The sequence below is a fragment of the Poeciliopsis prolifica genome, unplaced genomic scaffold (genome assembly GCF_027474105.1).
Source record: "Poeciliopsis prolifica strain line A6 unplaced genomic scaffold, Auburn_PproV2 SCAFFOLD189, whole genome shotgun sequence".
NCBI lineage: Eukaryota > Metazoa > Chordata > Actinopteri > Cyprinodontiformes > Poeciliidae > Poeciliopsis > Poeciliopsis prolifica.
The window spans coordinates 45,226-69,972 of NW_026562564.1; the positions used below are offsets into that span (position 1 = coordinate 45,226).

General features: G+C 41.6%; 1 pseudogene; it reads left to right on the top strand.

Moving 5' to 3' along the window:
• The first annotated feature begins 2,652 nt into the window (after positions 1-2,652).
• LOC129356738 (latent-transforming growth factor beta-binding protein 1-like) overlaps positions 2,653-24,747 on the top strand; it is a 68,801-nt pseudogene continuing 46,706 nt past the window's right edge.

Here is a 24,747-nt window from a genome sequence, read left to right on the forward strand (position 1 = left end):
CGGAGGAAGGCCAGTCGGTGTGGGATCATCTACCATTTAAGAAATCCAAATCAATCTCATTGTACAGAAACGCCATCCAAAGAACAAACGGGACAGATGGACAGCATGGGGAGATACGTCCAACACATTCAACTTCATGAGGAAGACGTTTTTTCATTCTGCTCCAAAGAAAATGTAAAGAAGAAATTTCAGCTTAAGAGGATATTTCCAATCTAAAGAAGGAATACTAGGCTGCATAAAAAAAGAAAACAGGCCTGTATCACTTTCTTCACAAAAATATTTTCTGGATAATCTAAAAAAAAATTCCTCTTTGCAGTCCAGATTATTCATCTTCCATCAGATGGTAGAACTGTCAGAAAATCCAGAGTGTATCTCTGGGGGATGATTTTCTCCAATATGTTTATTAAGAACGAATTTAGTCTCTGAGCCAATAAATGAACTCTGACCACGTTTTAAAAGAGGAAAATATTTCATCATCTGGCTCCAGTCTTCCTCGGAGGCATGCTGTATCTTTCTACACGAGGTTGGCAAAGTGCTTGTGCAGCCTCTTGTCTTATTTCCCTAGAAAGCTGCGACCCGGTCGGTACCGGCTTCTGCTTACACTCAACCTCCAGGGCTCCACGTCCGGCAGCCGGGCCCGCCGCCAAGATACGCCCAACACGCTTCCAACTATCAGGAAGCAAACATGGAGGAATGTGCAAACAGGAAGTTGTTTCCTTAAAAACTTTCTCATGCGGCCATAAATAAGATCCCATGACATCACGGTGATAACTGAGAGAGGTCAGCACAAACGAGTCCAGTTTTCAACCAGGAAACGTGGCTGTGCTGACACTTCTGTTGAAGACGTGCCTATGTTTTAACTAGGACATTGTTCCTTCACTGCTGGTCATCTAGTAAATAGGATGCAAGGACGGATGATAAGCAGTTCACACCCAGGGCGAATGATGCGAGCTGTTCTGCACCATTAGAAAACGACCTGCTTTACAAAACTCGGATGAAGACATGTATTTCAGATCAACATGACTTCCCAGACATGTTACAAAATTCTTAATGTTAAACCTATTTACACCTCTACTGCTCACCGTTCTGTCTCCAGTGTCCAGTAGAGAGTGTGGAGCGCTGGAGGTCCAGGTGACTGGATTTCTGGGGTTTTGTGGGATTTTAAAAAAGCTTTTCATCCTTGGTCTGAGTCGGTAAATGTCCCAGTACAGTTCAGAAAGTCCTGCCTTGAGCACACCGTCAAAGATCTGCTCCACCTGTCAATGATGAGTAAACAACAACAACAACAAAAAAATACAATAATTTGACAATAAATTTGATCCATCAGCTTTTTTTAGTATATCAGAAGTTAGCCAATATGGAACCCACAGGGGTTTTGGTTACCAGTTGTACCTGAATGCAGCCTGGTTAAAACCAGCAACTTGTTCTACTACGCTGTTTGCTTTGTCCAGAGCGTCTGGAGTCTGGTCAGGAGAACTCTAAGGTTTGCTTGTGACATACGTAATGCACCAGTTCAACGCTATGAAGCTTACCACAAATTGCTTTTCTCCACTGCCAAGAAAGAAGCGCAAAGCTGAACAGGATGTTCACTCGCCTGTGTGCCTCTGTTCCCATCGTCCTGCCAAGTTTTGCTGCCTGCTGCCCAGGTCATGATCCACCTTGTCTCTGCGTGTGCACAGCTCCCTGGATTCATCGGCCTTCACTGTCTCCTTCCATAACATAACCTGATCTCCCCCCGCTGTAGTCAGTCCCATTGCTTTGCCTGTGTTTCTGTCCTGCATTTCATTCTTGGTCTTCAATCATGTTCATCATTGAAGACTTTTGCACTTTGGTTTCTAATATCATTCTAGTATGTAGGATTCAGTGTTTGTTAGAGTGAGGGCTGCAGAATATTTTGATTTGCATGACACTTGAGTTGTTGACTCTTTGCCACATGAGACGTTTTAGAAAGAAAAGAATTTACAGGTAAAGAAACTACAGCAAAGGTCTGTCTGTCTGTCTGTCCCTGCTCAGTCTTGACCCAGAACATTCTTCAGTGACGTTTTTTGGGAAGAACCTCACTCCCAGTTATTTTTTCGCCGATTTGCTGGGAGTCAGATCACATTACAGAGACATGGACGCATGCGGGTAGGCGCTTTGATGGGGAGGGTCCGGTCTGTGTGGGTGTGGGCTTTCGGTTCGGTCCGGGTCCCTGACTCCCGGGCCCCTAAGAAACTCCCAAAAAAGCGTTCTTGGTTCTTGGGGTTAGCGCGCAGGCTCCCACCCCCCCTCCTGACGTCATGTCTGGAGGCAGGCTGCGCGCGCCCCCGCTGACACCGTTCACCTCCAACTGAGGTTGGAACTTTGCTGGAGTTCTCCCCTCGGCTCCCCTCGGTTCCCCTCGGCTCCCCTCGGTTCCTCTGACTTTAGTTCGAGTTTAAAGAAGACAGGCGGCGCTTCTTCAGCCCAGAGTTCTTCTGGACCTGCATGTCCTGCTTCACTTCAAACTTCCTCTGGTAACAGACACTTTCCCGTCCCCTGGAGGAACCGAACCTTTGGCTGGACGTCGCTGCTTACCTGGACACACTGAGGAAGAGCCAAGTTTTCGCTGAAGTGAAGGGAGTGGACCGGACTCGGACGAACTTCTTCTCCTCTGCCCGGACAGCTGTGGACATGCTGTGGGTTATATGGGGCCCCTCTCTCCTCGCTCCTCTCCCCTGGCTGCGAGTCGGTGGAGCGGCTCGGGAGCCGCAGCGGCTTCAGGAGGCTGTACGTGCTGCAGCCGGGCCGGGGCCGGGACCGGGACCGGGGCGGGGCCCGGTTCGGCTCCTGGGGACCGGGGGGTGCGCCTCAGCTCCATCTCCACGCGCCACGGCCCGTCGGACAGCCCCTGGTTTATAACGTGGACCTCACAGGAAGCTTTGGGAGCAGCCAGGTTCGGAACCGCAGGATGGGGAACCCAGCGGCTCCAGCCCCACAGGACCAGAACCAGCAGAACCACTGATGAAGCTGTCCGGGTAAGAGGAACTCACGGAGACTCCAGGATTTGTTCCCAGCTTTTTATCTGAGCAGCATCTAGAACTGCAGCTGTGCAGACTCATGGGTCGGAACGAAGGAGTTCGTTCCCGTTAGTTCTGATCAGAGCAGCAGGTCCAAAAACCCGCAACACTGATAACTGCGTTTCTCTGATCACACCCACTATATTCATGCTACATAATATTAATAACAAGTTTTCCTTTTCATCTGTAATGATCAACCTGATTCAATGGCAGATCCAAAACCAATCAATCAGATTCCAATCAAACAATACTCAGAACTTCCATCTCCATCTTCTTTGGCCTTAAGTGCATCAACAGAAGATTAAACCCTCAATGCTGAACATGTTTCCTGTCAACCAGATGTTGCATTATGTAACATGACATTCACCATTAATGCACATTTTTTAGGTTGATGCTTATTAGCACCACCAGACAGTTCAGGAAAGAAACAGACTTCATTCTCAGTAGGCCACTTTATTGATGCTGTTAAACATTGCTAAAAGAAAAAAAGACTTTGAACTTGAATCAATATGTGTTTCTTAACAGTTTTTAAAATACTGCAAAATCTTTGCTGTGCTGTCCAAATAACTCCAGGCCCTCTTTTTGCCATATTAATCATCAATCCATTATATTCACTTATGCTTTTACTTACTGCCCTGGAAGATTTCATTTGCAGAATATAATAATAAATAATAATATAATAATAATAATAATAATAATAAATAATAATAATAATAAAATATTTACAATTATATCTACATTTCTTACAGTACTATTTAATATTAGTGTTGCTCATTTTAATTCCTCAAATGCCTAGTGTGTCTAAAAACTGTCATACCCAAGTTTAATAAAACCTTTTAGCATTTTGTTCACATGTTTTAATTCTGTTTTAGAACATATTTAGTCAATCCATCCATCCATCCATCCATCCATCCATCCATCATCCATCCATCCATCCATCCATCCATCCATCCATCCATCCATCCATCCATCCATCCATCCATCCACCCACCCATCCATCCATCCATCCATCACCCCACCCACCCTTGTCCCAAACACAGTGTGGTCAGGACGGCTGCTGGTGCCCATGTCCAGCTGACGTTTCAGGCGAGAGGCGGGGTCACCCTGGACAGGTCGCCAGTCTGTCACAATATTAGTCAACTTAAATATATTATTAATTGTACAGTCTAGCTCAGAGTTGAGATTATTCTCTGGATTTATGAGCAAAATTTGATGCGCTCGGCAGATCATGCGCTTCCTCCTTCATGAGCCACGTGTCATTCACATTTTTCCTTCTACATTGGTGTCAAATCTCTCCTAATAGCAACCTTAATATGCCAGGAAGACAAATCAACCGACATTTATCGTATTAAGGACATCCTATTGGCTGCATTCTTAACTAAAGAGGTGTGAATTTAAATGACTTCATTAGTACAGAAGGAAATAATGATGAAATGGGGGATAAATGTTGCCATCCGTGGTTCAGCCTATGTGACTTTGCTTGGACTTTCTGCACCTGGCAGGAAAAATATTTAACTGTTTTTCACATTTGTACTTTTTTTCTTTTCAGTATTTTTACACTCAATGTAAATGTCATGATTTGTGGTATCTGAGTGGTGAGGCAGACGCGGTAGACCCAGGTTATGGAGAGTGAATGAAGATTTAATTATGAAAAATGCAGAAATCCAGGCAGCACAGAGTGAGCAGAAGCTGGGAGCTCATTTCTGGTAGCAGCTGGTAGTCAACTGACCGCAGGCAAGACAACAAGACTATCTGACCAGGACCCAAGGGGGCACCCAGGTGGGTTTAAATACAATCAGGGGCAACAAGGAGCAGGTGTACTCTATCAAGACGGGACAACACAGAGACTCAACACAACACAGAAACCTAAATAAACATGCAGAAACATTCACTTCCTCACAGAAAATCTGATTCTGCTGTGAGCAAGCTGCTGTCCAAATCTATTTCGTGGTGTTTCAACACACAACCGGCTTCCGTCCGGGTGGGCTGGATGGTCTTAGTATGATTGTATGATCCAGTTGAGAAAAAGATTCCAAACATGCATTTAATGACTTTGTTCAAAGCGGAAAGCAGAGATGATAACATCTGCACCGCTAAAATAACACAGTGATGAACAGCCGCTGATGTTTTTGGTGGGCCTGCTGCAGTGAGCAATAACTCTATGAATCTGTTTCTCTTTCTACCCAAAATTGGATGACAAAACTCGTCGGTCTGGTGCTCTGGTCTCAACTGCCCCCTTTTTTTTGAAGGAGAGTTTTGTCTATGGAGAGTTATTTGTTGTTTCTGTTTATTTGCTTACTTTGGATATTTGAAATGTCTTCCAGTTTCAGTGTGAGATGCTCATTAGAATTGAACGTTTGTTTGTCTTTGAGAATGTGCCCCCGCATTATTATGCCTTCATAATTATCTCTTGAAAATCTTCTCGAAACGACAACATTTTCATTTGTTGCCCAGCACAACACAGCAAAATGTGTTGTTCTGACAGGCCAAGTTATTGGCACTTTCTAAATACTCACTGCACACATTATTGAAACTTTTTGCTTTTGGTAAAGTAACACAATATTCAACTGTGGGTAATTTGGACTATCTGGACAGGCAGCCGCTCTACCTCGGCTCCTGGACAGACATGCCCTCCTGGCTTGCCAAGTGTGTTTTTTTTGTTTTTGTATTTTTTGTGGCCATAGAGATTTCCAAACATCCACATTACCTCTCACAAGAGATGGAAACAGTGTGAGATGCTTGATCTTTCAGACAGCTCACGTCACAGCAAAGTGGGGGAAGGGCAGTACTGCATTAGCGTCCAGATTTTTCTGAGATCTCATATTTAGTGACACATATGTGGTTTAGTAGAACCATAGGAGCGCTGTGGTAGTACATTTTTGTGGCTTGGAAGTGGGGCTTTTGACACTCGACCCAACTGTGACCAAGGTCAGCTCTGATCTGCTCCAGTAACAATCGGAGTAGTGTAGTTTTTATGCAGCGTTTGGTTCGTCACGTCGGTTATGATCTGTATTTTCAGTCTCGCCAATACACAGCTACAATAGGCAAATGGAAACGAGAGCCGATGAGACGCTGACATAAAGTATCTGATGCCGTGTCCAGATGCTGGTGGGACGCCTGCGCCGCAGCTGCTGGGTTCGGTCGTCTGGCTGCGGCTGTGGTTCGGGCTGTGGTGCTGCGGGTATGTACCGCTCTGCTAATTTAAACTATCAGCCTCCAACAGATGTGCTGCCTCTTTGATTTCTATAGATTTACACACACAAAGCCGATTTCAGGACGATCAGTTCTGCTACATGTTTTCTTCAAAGTGAACCAGAAAGGTGAAATGCCAAACGCCGCCTGGTTGCTGCTGCTGGATTTATGAAAGGAGAATGGATCTGAAAATTTGAAGAGGAAAAGTTTCGCTTAAAGAATTTAAAGTTTCTGTTTCCAGTGTACAATGGAACCAGTCTTTGGACTGGAATCCTGAAGCTGGCACAATGGTTTCTTTGAACACCTCCGGGCTCTGTGGCGACCATGCATCTAGAGAGTCATTTTCTGGTGGAAAACATACAATTATCCAAAAGTCTAAGAAAGCATTGCTTCTCCTTCTCTTCTTTCAGTTCAGAATTAGTTCCATGTGTTGCTGGGTTTAGTTTTTTAAAATTTGTAACAAATATTGATGTTGAGTCAGAAATGAAGGAACCTTTGAAACATAACTCTCCATCCTTTTGAATTTTGTCATTTAATCAAGAAAACCCAGTTTTTGCATTTTGTTGCCAGCGTTTAACATTATTGAACAAGACGATCTGAAAAAAGTCATTAGTTATACTTACCAATAGGGCTGCTTAACACATCACTAACAGTCTCCATTACAATAAATACATGATCAGTGTCAATTGTCTGATGCAACGTTCAATAGATTTACTGAACACCAATCCAGAACCCCACAGCATTCTGGGAGACGTAGGCAGAGGAAATGTTTTCTCTCATGGCCTGACAAGCTGGTGGGCGGCATCAGCTGACTGGCAACAACCTTTTGAGTTGCTTGGTTCATGTTTTGCCATTGTTCCTCCTAACGGCTTAAAAAAAAAACAACAATGGCATGGAGTGAAAGCTTGAGACCAAATTGTGGTTAATACAGGTAATGTCCCCAGTTTGGCAATATTCCAGATGCTTAAAACAAAAGTAACCCACTGATTATCGATGTCCACTGATATAAAACGGTGATATCGTGATAAATTTTTCAGCCATATTGTCCATCTCTACTTAGCAGTTACCACTTCAAAAACTTGACCAAGTTACAATTTTATAGAAGTAGCTCATTAAATGTTAAAAAAAATTGGATTCCCTTTTAATGGAACTTAAAAATGCGTGTAGTCGTTTATCTGATACAGATAGATGGACACTGGACAGAAGGATACGTGACTAGTTGTGTTGAATCATAGGATGCTGTGGGGTGCTTCGTGATTGTGTGGATTTTGAACACCCACCCATGTGCCTCTGGTTGGTTAGTTGACATCTCCTCAGCCAATCAACAGGTTGAAGTTTCTGTCGGTCAGTTTAGATTTGAGCTACAGCTTTAGAGGAAGCTTCAGTACAACGATAAAAGTTCTTTCAAGTAATAGTAATGTGATTAAAAACAAACCTCTCGACAGAGATGTCTTTATTATTCCCTTCATACAAGTCAATCTGATTTTATTTGGTCCAACATCTTTCAGTGCCCTCAGTCAAAGTCAGCCCTGATGTCCTCAAGACCGCTAGATATATCTAACCTGCAATGGCGTTGTTACGATATCACATACCAAACTTATGAATGTCCATTCAGATGTGACACAAGCGACAGAAACAGTTGGAAAAAGGAAAAGAAGCAGCCCAGAAAACCAGGAAACAACAGGCAGCACGAGCCCTGGCTCTGCAGTGCCACATGAACACAACAGGAAGCAGACTGTTGCACAGGTATGACATGAACACACCCCTCCAGAGCTGGTAATGACCCCAACCATTTCTTCGATGGGGGCGACTGTCTACTTGTCACACACTAAAACATTCTACCTGCAGACTTAGCAGCTGGGGCCAGACTGGACCACACACAGCCTGCTGCTGCTGCTGCTTTTCCCCTTCATCTTACTCTCACTGAAGACTTCCCATGAAAGAATGCAACTGGTACCGCATGGTAAAGCAATTCAGTTTATATATATACTGGGCACAATTTTAATAATTGCTTAATATTTTGAACTGTGTTTTGAATGGATACTCAGCAAAATGTACTGAGATACTTTAGTTTTTATTCCACACCTGGTTGTCCAGCAGACTCGGTTTGATTAGGACCAAAATTGCAACAGTTGTTACATGTTCAGCCGCTGCGGCTTTCTTTCACACTGCTCTGAATCAAACGATCCAAACTAATGGAAAAACCTCACCCATGGGGCGCTGCACCAAAAACAAATTAATTCAATGAAACAAAGACCCTGAAGAAGACACTGAAGTTAGCTGTCTTCACAAAATATAAACAGAAATGGTGTCAGATTTCAGCGGTTGTCGAATTTCTCCTTTGTCTGTGGAAAAGACGACGAGCCATTTCTCCAGTTAAGCGTGAGATTCTCACGTTTGTTTTGTTTGTATTGACTCAGAATGCCCAGCGCTATTGTCCCCTCACTGCTTTTGGAGCGGTCTCAGGCCCATTTGGTGTTCACATAATCACCAGCGTTCACTTTAATAAAGCCAAGACCGGGGTTTTCAGGTGGAAACAAGTTAGGCTTTTTTGGTCCGCATTAGAGTCAGATTATGCATTCACATCTCCGCAAACGTACCAGACTTTCTAACCAAACAAACTAGAGTTCAATTAAACAGCTCTGTTGTGTCTCATTGCCTTTTCGTCACAGATTTTCTTGCCGCAATTCTTAATTTTCTTCAGTCCATCTTCATCTTCTCGGCTTCTATTTATACCATATCGAGTGTTTAAAACTAATTTAATCTTCATATGATTAGTTACAGTCGGGATTCTGGTGTGTGTGTGTTTTGTGTGTGTGAGACATCCTTCCAGAGAGGATCTTTGGTGGAGAGCTCTTGGCCGCCTGTGTTCTCGTCAGCCTCATCAGGGTGGAGGATTTAAGAGCTTCAAATGATTCTCCTGGTCCATCTCACCTGTTGATCCTGTTGTGGAAGAAACATACATAAGTCATTGGGCTTGATGTCACATAAAATTAATTTTTTCTCCTTGCATTTACACCCATTTAACACAGATGATATGATCTAATATTCCAGTGTACGTGGCAAGACAGAGAAATTAAAAGCTATTATTTGGCTATGGATATGAACAATGATGTTTATTTAAAAGAGACAAAATAAAAGGAAATCTGGGGGAGTGTAGCTCTGCTAATTGGGACGTGTTTTCGACGCTCATTGACATTTCATCAGACTATCAAAACATGTTTAAACTATGTGCCGTATTTTGCATTTACAGGTTTATTGCTTACAACTTGTTAGACCATAAAACAAGTAAAATTAGAAAAACAAAATTGAGGCGATTGATGTTTGGTTGATTTATTTTTATTTTTTTAAATTTTGTTCTCTTGAAACTAGAACAATGCAGAAACTGCAGCCTGCTCCTCCTTATGGTCACACACTGCTGTGGGATGCCATTCAGTTCTTTAAGAAAAGTTTGCTGCAGGTCAGTCACTGTGTTTTTGTTGGTCACACTGGCCAGGTTGATTCCACATGTATTCAGTGGAGCTTGAGGTTAGTAAAGGTTTTACTAATGGTTCCAAAAGGTTCAGAATCATGATGGAGCTTACAGAATGACTTTTTTTTTGTTTTATGTTAAAATAGTCTTAGTGAAATGTCAGCATGGTTTTATGTTTTTTGTAATTTTTTATTCCGTGCTTATTTAATATACTTTAAAAGATCTCCCCGTCTTACATCCGCTAACATTGTGTCTTTAATTACCTCCTGAATGGAAAGTTACATCAGGGGTCCTGCTAACTGAATCCAGTAAGGGTCTTTTTCTGTCTTGAAAATGTTTCACGGCTTGCCTGGCGAGCCGAGGGCCCTGCAGTGAGACGTGAATATGCAATACATTAACAACATACCCGATGAACGGATCCTGTCATGTGTGAGTCGGGTCAGTGCTGGGGAACTGAAACGACATCCTTCCGAGTGTCAAAGATTACACAAGCAGAGTGAGGTGAAGTTTCTCAGTGGACTTAAAACACAACGCTGCTGTAGAAAAAGAGCTGAACAAATGACCGTAATTCTGCACGAACGAGCCGATGCTCCTCTGTGCTGCTGTTGCCAGGTGTTTGCAGCACTGTGACTTTCTCTGCTTGTTTTGGTGTGCAGGGTGAATGTCTGTGGAGGCCAGTGCTGTCACGGCTGGAGTAAAACTCAGGGGTCGCAGCGGTGCACCAAACGTAAGTCTACACTGAATCACCTGTCAATATTAAATGCTGTTTTTAATGTACATAACATGCTCTTTACAACATCTCTAAATAATTTATAACACCGATGGCCATTACTTCAATGGAGGTGTCTTTGACAGATGGAAGAATTAAAAAAAATGATCAAAGATCTGATTATTATGGAAATGAGCAAAGCTTTCACTTTTTCCTGTTTTTTTATGTGGCAAATAGTTTGGGGTTGAGTTAAACTCTAAAAAATGTAGTTAAAATAGAGTTAAAATCTGGTTAAAACAAGATTCTCTGCTTTGTATGTAATGTTGGAGGTCTTCAAAACTAAATGAACACCTTTGTAAAACCGTCTAATGTTCTGCTGAACCAGAGCTATTTGCTTTATGAAGCAGAATAATAGTAACGGAAATGTTAAATTGTTTTTTGTTCACACCTTAACTGTGTACTTTGGGGTGAGTAAAAAATATGTTTATGGACCTCAAAATATGGTTTATTGAAAAAAAAGTGAAATTCAAAATAATAAAAATGGAAAAAGGTAGAAAATAAAAATTGACGGGGCCCTACATGACCTCTGAAGGAGCTGCATAGCTCAGGTTGGAGAATCTGGACTTTATGTCAGAGTAGCAAGAAGAAGGATGTTATTGAAATGAAGCCATGAGAGGTTCTGTTACCAGAAACCATTTAAAAGAGCCAGCCTGAAGAATGTGCTCTGCTCGGTCAAGAACAGCTTTGTTGGCTTGCATGACTGACCGGTGGAAAACAAACAGCTTGTATCCTCCTGAGCTCACCATTCTGTGGCAGTAACTAGTTGCACTGCAGCTTCTCTGCTGGAGGTGCTGCAATTTCATTCTCTGAGCTCCATTTTGGTTGATGTATATTCAGCTGCTCCCATCTGCTAGTTTAGCACCACAGCCCCCTTCTTAGTTGAATTTTTATGTGTAAATCATATAAATTGTTCTATCATGACCGACAGCTGGAGCTCCTTTCCTGGCACAATGCACCGACTAAAGAGACGGTGTTCGTTCTGTGAGGTTTCACAGGCCAGTACGGTCTGATGTTGCTCAGTGGAACTAAATTCACATGTAAGTGCCAGACTTTGTAATAAGACAAAAACATGTTGGAAAGTAAGAATCTTTGCTGCTTTTGTCTATCGTCTCAGTCTTGCTCCCAGCTGCCTCACACATTGTTAATAAAAACGAAGTATGTAATAATATTGCATGTGACTATACAAAATAATATTGTTCACTTCATATTTTACTGTGCAGTCACACATAAATGGTATTATTAGTGAAACATTTTAGATCAATTCCACACAGACTGATCTGTTCTGACTCTCTGCTTACAACTAATGAAAAACATGACATTCAGAACCAGAATATTACATCAGACTAATAAAATACACTTTTAATGCAGAAATGGAGATTTCACAAAAAAACAGTTATTCCTGCTTAAATGTCGGTATTTTATAAAAGCTTCTTTATACTTCCAAACAAGCCTCATTGGAACCATACTTTAATTGCCGGAGATGCTCTTGCAGAGACTCTGGATAGAAAAGGGAGGTATGAAAGCCAGTGATGATAACTTTTACTCTGAACAAAGTATAAAAGCTACCATCATCCAGGATAGTTGCACGATCATCCACTTGTGGACCATCGTTTGTGTTGTAACTTCACGACAGAATCACCCTCTACCCGCTGCTGTCCGGCATGTTTAATCCCACTCTGCTGCAGATACAGGAAATTTACTGACTTTCTAAATTCCTCATAAACATCAGACTGTTGGTCTACATCAAGGCTCGCCAAGTTTCCAGTGCTTCTTGGCTTTTCAGCCACTGCTGCGTAGTTCAGCCCGCATAGGAACTTCTGGCTTTAGGCTTTTGCTGTTTTTCTGCTTTATAGGGAAAATCCCTTCAAGCAACAGTTTTTCTTACATTTTCCATAGATGCCATAGATGTACCTGCCGTGTTGCCGAGGTTTTAAACTGCCACCACAGGCTAGCAGATTTTCAATAGCACTGTGCAGGAGAACTGCAGCATGGAGTGGAGGGACCGTCAGAGGGTTTGCAGCATTTCTGTGTGGGATTATGTGCAACCCAGGACTATGAAAAGATCTCAGTTTGAGTCATTTTAATGCAAATTAGGATTTAAAAAAATAAATCATTTTTGGGGTGTTGGGTGGTGCAGTGGTCGAGGCGGGCAGAACTCAGCATGGCAGGCCTGAGTTTCACTCTGTCCTCGGTTTCTTTACCTCATGGCTATCCCTCCATTTTCTCTGCCAACACATCATCTCTCCAAGATTCAGGTCAGGACTTTGGCTAGGCCACTCCAATGACTTATTTTTCTTCAGGCATTCAGAAGTGGACTTCCTGGTGTGTTCTGCATCGTCGTGCTGCAGAAGCCAAGTTGGTTTCCACTTGGGATCACCAGCAGATGGCTGGATGTTCTCCTTCAGGATGTTTTGGTTGACAGCACAAATCATGGTTCCATTTATCACATCAAGTCTTCCAAGGTCCTGAAGCAGCAAAACGCCCCAGGACCATCACACTGCCAACACCACGTTTTACTTAGCTTCTAAAGAGTCCAACCATCGTCTCATCAATCTGCAGAATTTTTTCTAAAATTCTTGGAAATCATCAAAATCTGTTCTGGAAAAACTGAGACCTTTTGCAATGAAAGCAGTGGGAGGCTTCCACTACAGGACTGTCTTAGCCAAGTGAGGCCTGCAGTCCGTTGGATGTTGGTTTGGGGTCTTAGGCAACTTCTCAAAGAAGTCATGGCTGCACTGTTGGGGTTATTTTGGTGTACCAGCCTTACCACTGTTCCATGTTTTCATCACGCCTGGATGACGGCTCTCACAGTGGTTCACGGGAGTCCTAAAGATTTAGAAACGGCTTCATAGACCTTTCCAGGTTGGTAAATATCAGTTACTTTCTCATTTTATTCTGAATTTCTTTGCATTTTGGCATGACATATAGATTGTGAGGATCTTATTTCATTCAGAGTTTTGTTCAATGATGTCTTGATTGAGACCAACCCGGTTCTGCCTAGAGTCAGTGAACTCAGATGTGATAAATCACAGTTATGTTTTAACACGGGGAGTCATCCATTTTTCACACAACAATGCAGGTTGTTTTCATATCCCTTAATAATTAACTCCTTTGTTTAAAAGCTGCTATTTGTGTTGACTTGTTTAATCTGTGAATGATATTTGAATTGCTTTCATGCACTGAAACATTTAAGTTTGAAAAAAAATACAGAACATCAGGAAACCCTTTTTCACACCACTGTATTTTGAAAACTGGAATCATTTTATCTATATTCCAGTCTTTGTGATATTAACCTTCCGCAGACTGATAATGGTAATGTAGTTGGGATACTGAGACAGATAACCATCATGCGAAGGCCACACCATGCTGTGAGATGGTTCACATCTGCAACAGAAGTCGCGTTGCTCTTTTAATTCCTCCAGATATTTAATCCTATTTGCACAAGAAAGCACAAAGGCTGTCTTTTGTGCAAAGTGATGCTGCATGACTGTGCATGTGGGAAGCAAAAATGCATCAGTCAGCGATTTACAGTTATAGAATCGTTTTATTGGGTTTTTCTGCAGATCTTTTCGACTGCACAGCCATTACCTCTGCGTGTAACTGCAGTGGTTGATGTTTGTCGTCCTCACACGCACCTTTTATAATCAACTCATTGTGTTACGATTTTATTTTACATGTCTAAATCTAATTTGACTACCTCTGTGGAATTTATCTGAAGAAAGCTGCTGATGTTTGGTTTATACCAGGGTGATATACTGAGGTAAGAAGCACCTAATGTGATAAGCAAAGCAGATATACCCGCCCCATAGCGAACATCACTGCGCTTAATGTCTTTATCTCTCACAGTCGTGATGTTCTAGGATTTGGTTTCATTTTTATTTCAGCGCCTACATCTTCCCTTCACCTACACTTGGTTTTTCTTCAAGTGGAAGAAAGTGGAAGTCCAGTCCAGGTAGCTCAAAATTTGTTTCCAAACTATGCGACAAAAATAAAATAAAATGGCTGATAAAGCCAGAGAGGACTATGAAGCCGCTTGCTGCATCCGTTGTCACGTTCGCCATGGCCAGACATTTAAAGGAACTCAGGAAGGAGTCTTCCAGTGGTCCTCCATGACCAAACAAATGAGTTAGAAATCCACAGATATGTCTTGGAAAATTCCTCTACACAGAGATTTATTTCTCCTGCTCTTCACTGTTGTGTGGCAGCAGTGAACAATGTGGCTCATCAGATTCAGAAGCTTCTCTGGAAATGCTCCGATGGCTCCTCCATACTGGTGGGAGTCAAGCAGCGTCAAGTATTTGAGTTGGATGAAAGAATAGCACTTTGTCAAATTGGGGTAATTTAGTCATGTCATGAACATGTATCAAGAAAAAAGCTGGATGTGGTGGAACTGAAACAGTTGTTTTGAAGGTAAATAATGTATGGATTCCAGTCCTGCGTCAGCTCCCTGGAACATCTTCTTGATGTTTCTAAATTCTATGGTGAGAATTAAAAAGTATTCTTTATTTCAGGGTCTTTGTAGAGGTTTTTGAGTCAGACTAACTCGGATAGTTTGGGTGTTAGTTTCTTTTTTTTTATTCCACAAAATGCTGCTCCCAGGCCTTCAACACAAACACATTGTAAACCATCAATCTAAACCAGACCAGAAAGTATACTCACTGACAAAAATGGCTCTAAACCAGTTTAGGCTCCCAGTAGGAACAGCATCAAGGTGGGACTCAAGGTTTGCTGAGGAACCACAAACGTTTTTCAGCTTTTCTTTTACTCTAAGCTGATCCTCTCCTCACTTCCAGGTTTTTTCTTCTCTTTCTTCTTCGTCTGTTTTGTAATTCTATTTCAAATAGATTATAGACTACTTTTTATTGTCTGTTGTGTTTATACTACTCTATTAGCCAAATCCTGGTTTTCATTGTCTCATAAACATGATGTTATTATGTGACATCATGGGAGTACAGTCTTTAACAAAAGAAGAGCTTTATTTATTTTTAGATTTTGTTTTATAAGGTCACTCCTGTCTGGTGGGAAGATAAGCATTTCCTCCATCCAGAGCTTTAATGAAGCACAGAAATTCTCAACAGGCGCTCTTATTTTTGGGTCTCTCTGAGCTCCTGGGGGCCGGCAGTGACTCAGATAATATGGAATTCAATACCTCATATATTGATGTCATATCTCCCCCCTCTTCCTACTTTGAATTCAGCAAACATCTGTCCGCCACACGCAAGGTGAAACAGGCTGTTGTATTTGCTCCAAAGTCTGAGCAGTTTTGCCTCCTGTTCTTAAGAACATCAAGCCGTTGTACATTTAAAACAACCATCAAAAGTGGCTTGATGCATTTCCTGTCTCGAGCTAATTACCAGTCCATACTGTTCCCCATCAATACCAAGCGGAGCCTTTATGTAGCCGACCTGAGAGACTGGGCCCAGCAGCTCATAACTTCTCTGGGGATGGATGGGGAAAAATATTTACATTAGCCAGAGAAGAAAGGCTTCAACCAAGGTGGAACATTTACAGCACTGTTATTTCAAAATATTAATGTAAATCAGAGGGTGTATTGGGGGATCCACAGCAGTGAGGTCATTTTTAATTTTTGAGGTAATCCTGTTGTGAAAGATGGGTGTAACCCAACTATCCTGAAAACACAAGCAGACATTCTTGCTGAGCTGCAGCTGCTTCTAAAATGAACTGTAAATGTTGTACCTTTCAGTGTTTGTCCATCTCCTCATAGTTTGAGCCTTGTTAGAACATCCAGACACTATGTGCGGATTATTTCAAGAGACCGAAAATAGAAAAACCTCTCGGAGGTTTGAATGATTATCTCTCATTTGAAGACAGAAAGCAGAGGGTCAAACGGACTCCTGCTGTTTCAGTGGAACTGCAGTTTTTTCTGACGTATCTGGACATTTGCACTTTTTAAAACAACATTTACAGATACTGAAGAATTAAGAAAACTTGAAGATTTTCGGTAATGAACAAATTATCTAAAGTTCACATTTATTCCCACAGATAAATCAGGTTAGGCGCATGTGATCATCCACACCCACTTATCCTTAACTGGGAGTATACAGACTACAGACTCAAAAAGAGGCCATTTTGCTGAAAGAACACAATCAGGTACAAAAAATACACAAGTTTTCCATTTAAGATAAAAAAATAAAAATAAAAAAAAAAGCTTTGCCAAAATGTTTCACCCAGAACTCCTCAAGTGGCAGGTTTTGTTTCACCTGGTTCAAATTTGGTAAAAACTAAAATGAAATTAAAAAAGTTCCTATTAAACACTTTTTGTTACCCAATTGATAAACTGTTAAAAAAAAGAAGAAAAGTAGACAGATCAGCCCTGGATTTATGTTAAGTCAAGCAACAAAGAAATGCTGAGCTTTTCACCTGTTATGTTAGAAGGGTTCGTTTATGCATACTGTGCTACAAATGACCAAAAGTACACTTACGGATTAGCTGTTGCTGTGTCTTATGCAAAAAATGTTTCTTATTATAATCTTTCAATGTTTCATTTTTTAAATTTGATTATCATCAGAATAATCAATTGAAAAATTATTAGTTGCAGCCCTAAATAATGTATCAAAAAATATCTAACATTGGTAATCATTAAACAACTCACAAACAGAACATAGAAACATTATACTGCAAACTCTCAAACGTGAGAATATTAAAAAACTTCCAGTACAAATTACAAACTAGTGTCACCTAACATCTGCCTGTCCTGTCAGGGATTCTTCACATCACCGGTCTGACAATTTTTCACATTTTAAAACACGTTTTGCTGTCCAGCTGTGAAACAGCTGCACTCAAACATGCTGTGGTGCAGCATGTTTGAATTTTGGTCCTAATGTTCCTTGTAACTACAGGCCAATTTCCAAATTACCTTTTTTGTCCAGGATTGTAGAAAAGGCTGTTTTTAATCAACTGCAGACTTTTTTAAATGCTCATAGGGTTGGCGAAGAATTTCAATCTGGTTTTAAATTCCACTGTAGCACAGAGCCAGGACTGCTGAGAGTTTTAATGATCTCCTCTCAACTATCGACTCAGGACGCTCAGTTGCTTCAGCTCCTTTAGGCCAAAGTGGTGCCTTTGAAACGGTCAATCACAATATTCTTGTATCAAACCTGGACAACGCTGTTGGTCTCAATAGTTTAGTTTTAGTATGAACCAGATCTCATCGGTCTTTTTTTTGTGTCTATGGGAGAATATTCCTCTTCCTCACTTCCTCACAACTCATTTGTTGCGGAGTACCTCAGGGATCCATTCTTGGTCTCAATTATACATTCTGTCACTGGGTTCTATGTTTAGAAATCATAATATTTATTTCCCTTGGTTTTGCCATCATCCAAACTACCACACTCCAAAGAACGGTTGTAAACAGCATTAATGAGAAGAGTTGTTGTGATGATGTGAAGAGGGAGTGTTGGGAGAGTTAAAGATTCTTAAAGTGACAGAGGGCAATTTTAATTTCTCACTATTATTACAGATGATGCAAACAGGGTTTCCCCTAGTGTATCATAAGCCTGGCAGGAAACCAGGCTTTACATGCCCTCCCGCCAGGCTAAAGAGCTGTTTATTTCAGACCGGGACTTTTATACACAGTTACAAAAATGATTAAGCTAGGTTCACAGTCGATCTGTGTAAGTGGGCACAAAGGGAGTGCATCCGTTGTATCATTCCTGCACCTGCCTGTTGGCCTCACACACTGTTATTTCCAAATTTGGATGCCTTTTTGGAGGTGCGAACAATAATGGATTATTGTCTTAACAGACAAACATTTATTTGGACTCAGTTGCATAAATAAAGATTTAGAGTCAATAATAAATATTTTAGTTTAGCAACACCGTTCTTTACTTACTATTGTTAAATATCAGGGGTTTTGTTGTTCCAGTTACTGTTGTTATAGTTGGACTGTGCTGATGTATTATAGTCCTTAAAACTGAAAGTGACCAAATCAGGACCCAGCAGGTGAACTTTCAGAGAACATTGAAAACCAGTAGGGTCTAAAAAAGACTGACTGGTGCAAATCAACCCAAACCAAGGAGGAACTGTGCTTCCAGACCTCCTCAGAGTACTTTGGTGTATCACTGCTTGTTCTTAGACACACTCAGACACACTGCTGCTGCTCAGTGGGAAATTGCCTCATACAGGCTACAAACCCGGGTGGAGTTTCATTGCTTAATTACACTGGAACTTCCCACCCTGCTTGCAGCCCATATTGCTATCACTTTGCACTCAGATACCGTACGCCAAAAATCCAGAGCGTCTCATCGGTTGGACTGCTTCCTGTGGCGGGTTAACTGTGGGGAAAACTGGAACACATTTATCAGCTTTCATCAGACTGAGGCTTCAGAAAAGGAGGAGTCCAACTGCAGAGGGAGTAACTTTGTTCATTCGCCAGATGTCTCTCTGCAGCTATTTATTTTTCCCTTCATTAATCATTTTCACAAATCTCAACGTCACCAATTAGGCTAACAAGCCCAGTGTGGGGTGACACACCCCTGTGGGAGAGAGAGGCAGACCGAGCTCTTTCTGAGTCATTCCTCTTGCTGACTTCAAGCACACAGTCATACCTTTTAGAGGTTGCTGACTTGAAAGGGTGTTTCCCAGTTTTAGTCTTCATTAAAATCATTTCATTGAAGGCTTGTGTGGTGAGGAGGTTTCCTGAATCCCTGCCCGTTAGTTCAGGGATGATGGCTTTAGTTAATATTCATTTGCAGTGAATAGTAAGGTTTGTGCAGGCGGCTATCTTTTATCTTTTCTTTGTGTAGTTGGAGTGTGAACGTCTGCCATGTCGTCTGGTGAGATTGGCTTTGTAGTTGAAAAATGGACACCCCTATAATCTGCCTGGGGAGAGTAGAGCTGCTAGTAATTACAGACTCTCCGCTAGTCTCCCGTGACATACACACAGATGCACACATAAGCCCAAAATTTCATAACAGGTACTGCATAGCTACAATCAGTTAGTAGTAGTGGTTATGATTTCTGTAGTGGGTTTAAAGTTGTGGGATCTATGCTTTTCATTAATCAGTAGATGAGGACAATTTCAGAGATGCATATAATCCGGTTTTTGTTAAGTACATAAAATTGACATCAAAAAGTTGCTTTATTTCAGTTTCTGAGATCCTTAGCAGGCATTGTGGTCGTTGATCAGCATCAGAGATTATGATCGATGCAGCCATCCCAAATGTAGGAAACGTCATGGAAAGGGAACGGCATAAAGCGTCCAAACACAGAGGGCTCATCTAAAGCTGAGAAACCCAGGTGACCCAGACAGGAGAAGTGGTTCAAACAGACACCTGTAAAAAAAATCTGAGGTCTCAGAACAGCACAAATTTAGGAACAAGCAGAACAGAGTGTATAAAAATCAGTTAAGGCCCTAAGTAGCCAGATATATCATAAATCTGCCAGGCCTGAATGCATGTCACTTGCAATGTAGTGATTCATCATCTTGTGCAGTTCTAAAATTGACTAATGTATATTTTTCAATATATGATTAGAGTATAAAGAAGTCAGACAACAGCGTCTATCACATTGATTAAACGGTGAGAACACAGTGAAAGTACATGATGGATAGGAAGGAAAGCTCAGGGAATCTCACTATTATTACAAACTATGCCATCTGCAAAAGATCAAATGGACAAGATGATTTAGGAACAGTGGATTCATAAATAGATTTAGTTTGTTTGTATGTACCTTCATTTTCAGGTTTGATGAAGACAAACTGGTTTTATCAGCAGAAAGAAAGATGCACATTTATATAGATTGTACAAAATCATTGTGAAAGTGTTTTGTATCTTGTAATTTTCGGTGTACAATCTCCTACCATCCTGACTCAATCTCATCCGTTCTTTTTTCTCTCTGCCTCTGGTCTGTTTCCTTCTGTATTGCAGCCAACTGCTTCCCTCCGTGCCAGAACGGAGGAATGTGCCTCAGGCCCCAGCTCTGCGTCTGCAAACCGGGCTCCAAGGGGAAGGCCTGCGAGCAGACCCTGGTGCCGGCTCACTCCATTCCAGTGGTGCCTGGGAGCGAACCCACCAATGGCCACACTAACGGTCACACAACTGGAAACAATGTGGTGCCACAGAGGCCCATACCTCAGCAAGTGCCACCTAACAGCTACACCTCCACCAATAACTTGGCCCAGATGAAGTTAACCGTCAAGGCGGCCCCCCAGTTTGTCAGACCCCAATACATCCAGCAACATATCCAGCAGCAGTAAGTATTGCTCTTTGATTTAAGCTTTATTATGCTGTGTTCCTTGTAGTACTTTATCATCTTCAACAGTTTCACTTACTGACTCATGAAGAAATTCAGTGTAGTCTTTCACTATTAAACTTACTGCTGAAATAAATGCTCACCGTTACCTTTAGTTATTCACACCTGCAGTATGTAACTTTTACAAAAGTAATTAAAATTGTCACCATGGGACATTATGATATGAGAATAACAGTCTCATTCAATGAGAAATCCAGCACTTCCAGTGCTACTACTGAAGTCTGCAAAAATGTAGCACTCGAGTTCCAAAACGACCAATCAGAGCCAGGATTCAACATCCTGTAGGAGCCTCAATGTAGTAATGGTGGAGAAATAACTCACCGTAACAGAAAGGTCACTTATCTGCCATCATCGGTAGCTTTGCTAACTAGCCTAAGCATTTGTACCAGGCTATGTTGTGGTAAACCAGCTGCAGCAAAGCAGAGAGCAGGAAAGTGACTGCTCTGATTGGTTGTTTCTGACTGAGTGGTGTACTTTTGCAGGTTTAAGCATGAGGTCAGGCAGGAGTCCAGAGAGACTTGGATGTTTACAGATTATGTTGTGATCTGCAGTAAGAGGAGGAAGCTGCAGGACAAGCAGGACAAAAAGTGTGTGTGAATGAGAGGGAGGCACCTCAGTTAGGCTGAGGTGTTAATGGTGGACGAGGTTTTTTCCCTGAGGTCAGTCATATAAAGCAAAAAGCAGGATAAGGGATGAAGATGATTGTGCAGGCTGTTTCCATTAACTATTTTTCTGTGCTCATTTTCAAGTTATGCATTAGAAATTTAAAATAACTTCTCAATTTATGACTTGAGGAGGTTTTTGGCTTTTCCACAAAGAAAGTTGACATGGAATAAGTTCTGATGTTCTTAACTTTCCCACCTACTGGTAAGTCTGTGCCTTATCAGAGGCTTGAAACGTAGAGAAATTTCTAAGTTCAACCCTCCAGTTTGGTGATGAGAGCCTTCGCTTTGAGTAGACTAGTTGTTCTGCTTCAATCCAGTAAATGGAAGCACTCCTAATATTGTTTTTGCAGCATTTCAAAAGTTTGTTTGAATTTGTATGATAATTGGTGGATTTTTGACAGAATATTAACGGCAAGAGTGGAAGGATTTACTATATGTTAATACGACCTACTGTAATGTATGATTTGGAGAAAGGATAGCAAAGCTGAAGATGTTCAGGTTTAATCGGAAGGGATTAAACCTTAGGACATGCAGAGGGGGCAGGATGGGATGACAGCAGATCTGCTGCTGTGACCCCTAAAAGACGCAGTTGACAGAAGAAGATTAAATATTGTCAGGGAACTTATGAGCTGGTATGAAGAAAATGATTTACAGCTCAAAACCTTTCTGCCACAGACAGATGTCACCTCTTGCTGACATCAAGCTTCTTCTCTGGATTTCAGCATGGTGTCCAGTAGATGGTGACTACTGCAAATGCAAGCTAGCTGTTGCTAATAGAAGCACAGAGAATATTTAGTTCAGTTTTTTATAACCTGGGCTGTCTTACTATGTTAGCCTGCCAACTCATTTCATCATCCATCAGGGCTAAAATAGGCTCTCCGCTCCTTCACACATGGAGCTGAAGTGCCATTAGCTCCTGCTGCGGTTAGCTGTTGGTTTGTTTTGACTGTAAGTAATGCAGATGACTGGAGAGTGTGCACGGTGAAAATGCTCCAACATCTTGTCAGGTCCAGTTTGTCGACGTAATGGGTGCAAAAGCAATTCCCCACTTTTCTGCTCTGAGCCAGTTTGTTAATGGAAACATTGTCAGGGACCCGGCGCGGTGTCTCATTAATGCTGGCACACATCACATGATGATGTGAAGCATGTGGATGAATGTGATTTCTGTGTTCTGAGATCTCTGGGTTTCGTACAAGGCACAAGTAATCGCTACCAGATCTGGCTGAAAGCTGCTCCTTGTTTGCAGAAAAGATTTATTTCACACAGAGAGCACATGTTCCCTGTGTTTTATTGTAAAAACTCCTGACAATAACTGTTAGAAAACCTTTCCTCGGGATAATGTTTCAGCCAGGTAGTAAATTCCTGGCCAGCATAGAGTGTCCTGTGTTACTGTTGCTAACCTTTTAAAATCCGTCTTTTGCAAGAAAAGTTGTACAATAAGTGAGTGAACAGCTGTTTAACGAGGTCTGGGACAGTAGCTGTAGAGCACTGAAGTGTTTGTAGGGTTCAGTTAGGGAGCTCTCACACCTGGTAGTCCAATAGACTCAGTTCGATTGGCGATCGAAGTTGCAACATTTATTCAACACAAAGACCTTTGGAGAAAACACTGAGCGCAACCTTCTTCAGAAAATATAAACATAAATGGAGTAGCATCACATTTTAGTGGTTGTTTTGTCTTTGGCAAAAAGCAACAAGCCTTTTCTCCTGCTAGTGCTAGACACGTGTTTGTTTTGGCTGGGTTAACCCAGAATGCCCTGTAGTCGGCTTTGCGCTTTTGGAGGGGTCTCCAGTCCGTTTGGCATTCACACCTGCCCTCAAACCGCATCAGAGTTCACTTCAACCCAACTGAGACCTAGTTTTGTAAGAGAGCCAGAGTTTGTCAACTTCCATTGCACGTTCACACCTCAGCAAACAACTGGACTTTCTTAGGCAAAGGAGCTAAAGTTTGAACTGGGCTGGTGTGAATGCACACTTAGTTTCACAGCTGCTTCGGTACATTGCTAGCAAAACACAAAATACAAATCTTTATAATAAAAATTCCCAACTAAAATAATAAAAAATAAATGAAGCAGCCTGAGGTACCACAGGTAGAGCTCAGTACCCAGTAGATCTATTCCTCCATGGATTTGTCTTTGAAGGCACAAAAACTCACAATTTGTCTCAAATGTATGCCTTAAAGGAGGAAGGAGGCAGAGGTAGAAGACAAACAGAAACATAGTTAAGAAAGCATTTAAAGAAATGTGGAACAATTCCCAACACTCCAGTCCCTAAAAAAACCTCATGTTATTGTTCACAAAAATCACATATTCTTAAAAATAGAATATGTCCTGGTAACTTTCACGTCTTGGGTCTTCTGAACTAAATCAATAGCCTTAAGAGAGCTGGACAGAAACTACAGAAATGCAAAGAACAGTCACTCTTAGTTCTTCTAATAGAGCTTTTTATATTTTGGTTTTATCTGTTTAATATATAACGCTAAGAAACATTTGAATTAGATTTAAATAATTTCATAACCTGGAAAGAACAAATGCTTTTTATTGTACTTTCCTCTTACCATAACTACCTAATGCATATCTCATTCATTGAGATTTTCCTCTGTGGTCCAAGAGTAACTTAAGCCTGTACATTTCTAACATTTGGAATCACTTTTCAAACAATATTTTTTTAACTCACTGGTCAAGGGAACAAAAAAAATGTTTGGCCAGCAGTTAGAAAAAGTAGAAAGGTTGTGAATGTCCAGGGAAAGTGTTTTGTGTCAGCACAAGGATCGACAATTACACTGAGCTATTGGTGCCACTCTAAACCAACTCCCATTTGGTTTTGAGTGCTTGTGGGGGTGAATGTGGTGAAGAATGCCTCTCAAAGATCTCCGTCCAGTCCATAAATCATGGGCGACAGGCTAGTGCTTTTATAATGGCTGTCACTTTGGTTCAGCTGCACGAGTCAAATCCTGCAGTTGTGTGTGTGTGTGTGTGTGCGCTTGTGTGTGTGTGTGTGTGTGTGTGTGTGTGTATGTGTGTGTGTGTGTGTGTGTGTGTGTGTGTGTGTGTGTGTGTGTGTGTGTGTGTGTGTGTGTGTGTGTGTGTGTGTGTGCTCATTCATTCATTAAAGGTGAGAATAACCTGCTTCTATTTCCCACCAGAATAAAAGCACTGACTTGTTGCCTGCAGCTTTAGGACAATTATGTGTACAGAAGTCTGAAGGTGCAGAGTTGGCTTTTCATGAAAGCTGCTCCGGAGTGCTGCAAAGATCCATTCAATATTAAAACAGTGATGGTGAGGTGAAATTTTGACATAACATTTTCCACCAACCTTCATTGTTAAAAATCCAATATGGATG